The following is a 6,115-nucleotide window of genomic DNA, read 5'->3' as shown; positions in this document are numbered from 1 at the left end:
GCAAAGAAAATAAAAAAATAAATGTTGTTAATCAAATTCCATCTGTGTTTGTTTACAATATCATGTCAGCTGATGTTTGGGCTTGACGATCTTAAAGATAGTCTTTCTTCTCTTATAAATAAAAAAGAATAATTTTTACAGGGGAATATTTTATGTTACACCGGTGTAACCTTGGCCTGTATAATATAAAATATATCCCTGTAAAAATTCTTTTTAATTATAAGAGAAGAAAGGCTATTTTTAAGATTGGATTTTTTCGATTTTTGATACAGATGAATTTCTGTACTAAACATATCTAAGAACACTTCCAGATGTATAAATTACCTTTATATCAAATTTGCAAAAGATAGTCTCAGCCGTTTCGGAACCTATAAGGAAACAGTGACTTTTATGTAATAGTAGAGATTAGTTTATACCTGCTATTGGAGTGCTGTTGATACAATACCCAGGTATGTCAAATTTAATTTTTATCTAGCTTATACAGCTTTATAGCATTGCCCAGTCGTAAAATACGTATAAATATTATATTTTAATTAATGCAAAATTCTTATTATAAACAGAAGTACCGTAGCTATTAAACGAAGCGTTAAATTCCTTTAAAAAAAGATTAAGTAAAAGAAAAAAAAAACAGAAAGAAACTGAGACATGTGCACGTGAGTATTATGTTTTTTCTAAACAGTTCATTTCACAAGTAAAAAAAAATACTAAATTGAGATCGAAATCAAAACCTAAAGACAGTGAGTCAAGTATGATAACCATTAGGCCAGCTTGACACGATCTTCAAAATGTTTTTCAAATCTACTTATTCTTAACATAAGTAATCTGTCATGTGAACGATTCACGCATGCGCATTCATGAAGCAGTTGACAAACATAAAAATCCGATGATCCCTCCACACACACATACCAATTTTTCAATTTTGATCCCCCATTAGCAGCCCTTTTTTTCCAGATGAAAGCAGATTAAAAAGCTTTCTGCATGTTTGAATACCCTATATACCAAATTTCAAGTATGTAGATCAAAAATTCGTTGAGTATATAAGTTGAGAAGCGTCTTCATACAAATTCTCACTTTTATAGATATATAGAAAGATATGAGGGAAATATATTTGAAATTTTTGAAAAAAAATACTACTTAGTATTTGCATAAGAGAGCAAGTAACTATGATGAATGTATTTACATATTTTATTGGCAAAAAGAAATTATGTTTTTAAGCCAAAATAAATAATTTAACGAAAATCCAAAGTGTTTTATCTACATATTAATACGATAGCGTGTGTTATTTTGTGTGTCACGCTTACATCTTTTTCCTTCCAAGTGACTGTCGTTTAATTGTTATGATCTTTTATTACTGGTAATAAATAATTTTACCAAGAATTCTTCATAAGTTTTGGTTTAGGTTTCGATTATAGCTAAAGGAACTGAAGTTATATATATATATATATATATATATATATATATATATATATATAATAGGACAACAAGAGTATGAAATGAAGACAAAACTATATATTGGTAGATATAGAATGGATCATTTATTGAATAATGGAATACAGGCAAAATTTGGGGGATAGAAGGGAGTCTTTATGCCAGGGCATTTCGAAGTCTAATGCTTCTCATCAGAAGAGTAGAGAAGGTGCTAGGTAGCATGGGGAAGATGCGGCATCTAGCGTAAGGTTCATTTGTGTCTTCATTTCATACTCTTGTTGTCCTATTGTATAAGCTCCAATAATTATTGTTGAGCTTAGCATTATCCGGATAAGTCTCCTTTTGTGGAATTGATCTTTCTCTTTTCCTTTTACATTAAGCTATATATATATATATATATATATATATATATATATATATATATATATATATATATATATATATATATATATATATTTTGTTCTTCATAATTTTGGTTTGGTTTTTATTCAAGTTAATGCACACAAGTCATATGGATATATTTTTTTATTTTTGAAATCAACTTTATCATTCAAACATTACTGTGTTTGAATATATGGTTAAGTGGCAGTTTTAGTCATCTAAAGCTTCACTGCTCACTCATTTTTCGACCAAATTTCAAAATAATTATTAGTTTATAGATCACCTTTTCAGCTATATTATGAAAAAAAATGTTAAATTTTCGTTCAGTAAAACAAAAGTTATAAATTTACTGGTGCTCAAAATCGTAAAAATACGTAAGGAGGTGAGCTACGTTTTTTATGACTGGTTTCCATAGCAATCATGTCGCTTCAGCGACTACTGTTGCTACTAGTCCACTGCTGTCGCGAAAAGGGAAGTAACAAATAAAACAGAGAATGAAAGCATGAAAAGGAGATAATTGGAGTGATATTGAAAGCAGACGAGTGCTGTACATTGCTATTACATATGTATTTATGGGGGCAAAAAAGTAAGACTAAACTTGAACAAATGAATTTATTGGAAGCCTGGAAAAATCATGGATTACAATAGAAAATTCAATTTATAACATTATATAATCAATTCTTAATGCTGCAATAGTTTAAGTTATAAATTTATATTTTTTACTAGAATATCTTGTACTTTTTTTCCCAGTTTTAACAACTAGTCCTTTACTTTTCATACTTGCATTTTTCTATTGTAATAATATATAAGAATCGATAGAAAATTGACTCTATAATATACACAAATTCTGCATAAATTAAAATATATTTAAGCGTATTTTGTGACCGGGCTATGACAAGCATCTCTGCTAGTTTAGATAAATAGTTTTGCATGCAGTTTTAACAAAAGAGCTACAATAATACCAGGACATCTCCATTTACGCTAAACATCCACAGAATGCCAACATCAATATTACATATAAAAGAGCCCACTGTGGAATTTCCACAGGTTCCGCTAGTTTGGATTATTCAGATTGCTATTCTCATCTTAAGTGTTATTTCCACATTTCGGTTGACCTTTTTTAGGTGCATCTTAAACTTAAAATTTTTTCTGTTAAATTCTGAATTTCGAATGCAAGGGCCTGTGGTGTAATGGATAGAGTATTATGTAAAATTAATTTCTAAGTGACACTCTTCTGGAGGTTGAAGTTTCAATCCTTAGTGCAGGCGATACTAACATTACAATTGTGAATTACTTAAAACTTCTACATAGTCATGGCTGACATAATAAGAGTATGCTACCCGTTGTGGATGAAATAACAGGTTCTGTTCCAAATTCTGTGCTGACTCATGAGTTCGACAAGATACACCTGAGAGCAGAGGCTACATCGTTAGAAACGTAAGAATAACTTTCAAGATGAGGACAGTAATCTGAAGAGTCCAAATAATAAAAAAATGCAGAAAATAAACAGTCATTTTTTTGACAAAAAAATATTATGTAACGTTTTGCTATGTTAATTTCTTTTAATTTATAAAGCACCTATCTAGTAAAAAAGAAAAAAATCCTATAGTCCATCGGGCAAGGTAAGATTTGAACTTGATAATTGATATCTTAAAAACTACTGCCTTAATAATGTGAACTCTGCCTATTCCTTTTTTTTATCAACCCATCATGATTATATGTTTCACAACGTTTTAGCCAACTATTCATCTGGCCTTCATCAGATGGTTAACCACAATGGGATAGGAATGCTGAGTCTTAACTGTATCCTCAGTAATTACTGCCTTCCATAGTTGTTGTCGTCTCACCACATTTAGGCCAACTAATCCTCTAACCTGCTTTGGGTAGGATTGAAACCATTATCTTCAAACAATGCTCACCTGAAACCGTAGAGATCCAACACCTCTATCCATTGTGCCACGGGCCCTGAAGGGTAATGAAGGTTGGATTTTTTGTTTTATAAATCCAAGTTTTTTCGTTCTTATCTGGTCTTCCATGATCGGGTTTGAACTGATTGTTATATTTTATTATTGGAATCCTTTGAGATGAGTAATTTGCGTATTTATTTATTTATTCGTAAACTTATTATTGTTTTGGTTCATGTCACTGCACACGTATGGAGTATTGAATCTCTCCCACAAAACTGCAGTGATGCAATTCTGCTTCCTTTTTTTCAAGAAAGCTGATCGACACTGTGCAGCAATTCCAGGGGCATCAGTCTCATTGATATCCCATCAAAGTCTTCACACCCATACTGCTGAGATTTCAACTTGAACTTGATGATAGGACCTGTCCAAACCAATGCGGCTTCTGGCCTGGAAGAGGCAGCATGGATAAAATTTTTACACTATGAAGAACCCTTGAAGAATGTTGATGCTGCCAACAACACAAGGTCATTTGCTTTGTGTACTTTGCTACAGCATTTGACTCGTGGATCAAGGTATATGATGGGTGATAATTAGGGCTATGACAACAGCATATTATTTTTCATTGTTTTGACTCTCGAGTATATATCTGACACAGACACAGTTAATCAACCGAGAACCACATCACTCTACATAAAAACATGATATCAACGGATACACACTCGAGAGTCAAAACAATGAAAAGAATATGCTGTTGTCATAGCCCCAGTGATAATGCTGATGGATTTCCTCTTGAGCTGCTTAACCACATCTAAACATATTCCTCCTCCATGTGCACAAAAATTTGCTGCTATGGTCAAGAATTCGAGTTCTTCAATATCCGCTCTGGAGTTAGACAGGGTTATGTTCTTTTGCTCACACTGTTTAACTGTGCCATTCACTGGATCACCTGAAACACATTTGCTGAGTTTCTTGGTCGTAACTTTATCTTGACTGATCTTCACTACACTGACAACATAGTCATTCTTGAAGAAAACTTTGTCGACATTCAATCAGCCATAGACAAAATACAACACTTCACATTGGAATGAAGGTAAATGCTACAAAAACAAAAATCCTCTCTCCAGAATTCTTACTCTCTAAGAAAAGCATGATTCTTCTCAATGGAGAAACCCTGGAAGAGACTCAATATGTCACCACGGGTCAGGGGTGTGATGACAATAACATCCGAATCAACAACACCTGGTATGCTTTAAATCACCTATAACCTTATCTGTGGTCTTGACCTCAGATCACAATTGGCACGAAAGTCTGGATTTATCAGGTGTTTTTTCGGATGATCCTTTTCTATGAGATCTGGCTGATAAGAACTGCAGATCTCAAAAGGCTTGTAGTGTTTGACCTTAACTGCCTTTTCGAATTCTGTGGGTCCATTTCATCTCCAATACCCAAATTATGACGCAGTGCAAGATCCTCCTCCTCAATCAAGCTGTTTTCAAGAAGAGACTTTTCTGGTTCGGCCACACTGCATGTCACAGCCTAGGAGAGTTCATTTGTAATAGCTCCAGAACCACTTTTGACAAAGACATCTGGGGGACATAGTTACATACCATCAAAGTGAACACCGAACCTAGCTCCGGTCCACAATGTTTGCTGCTGGCCCCGGGACTGACTGCTGCGAACCATTGTGCGTGGTCTGTGTTCATTCGGGACGCTGTATGTTCAATGGAAGGGGTTGGCTCAACTCATTCTGGGTGAATGTTACCTCAAGTCAAAAAACTTGACTATTGTTAATTGGAAATGAATAAAACGGTTGTGATTTGCTCCTAGCATCATTCTCGCTTACAGAATCTTTTGTAACTCTCTTGATGACGTCACTCTCATGCGATTAACGTTTCACTTCTGTTCACACGTTTTTGACTAATTTAAATTTCTAAACCTGTCCGACAGCCTTCTGCTTCAGTATCCTTGACTGTTTTTAAGAACAGCTGTGTGAAAACTATTTTGCAATCACCAAAATATCCAACTTTGAACATAATATAGAAACACAAGGAATTAAAAAAAATAGATAAAAGTTAAAGGAGGGGGAGGAAGAGAAGCTTTATTATTCCTTTTTAAGAGAACATTCTCATATGTCAACTGTTCTAAATTCTTTGATGATGTCACTCATATTTACACTCTTCACACGTTTTTGACTAAACTTGCTAGGTAGCTCTTTATCCCAACATCCTTAACTATATTTTCAGGGTGAAACGATTAAATTGTCGCCCTAGAAAAGATAACATGATTCCATTTCTGGTGAAAACTGGTTTTTCTTTTTTTTTTTTTTTGTTGTAGACCATTTACTAGTTGGCCAGTTATGTACAAATCCCAAGAGTGATGGAAGCCTTCTATCATGTCTG

Source organism: Euprymna scolopes, chromosome 21 (assembly GCF_053919585.1).
Source record: "Euprymna scolopes isolate OS-2025 chromosome 21, ASM5391958v1, whole genome shotgun sequence".
In the NCBI taxonomy this organism is placed as follows: Eukaryota; Metazoa; Mollusca; class Cephalopoda; order Sepiida; family Sepiolidae; genus Euprymna; species Euprymna scolopes.
This window is presented reverse-complemented; position numbering follows the sequence as displayed.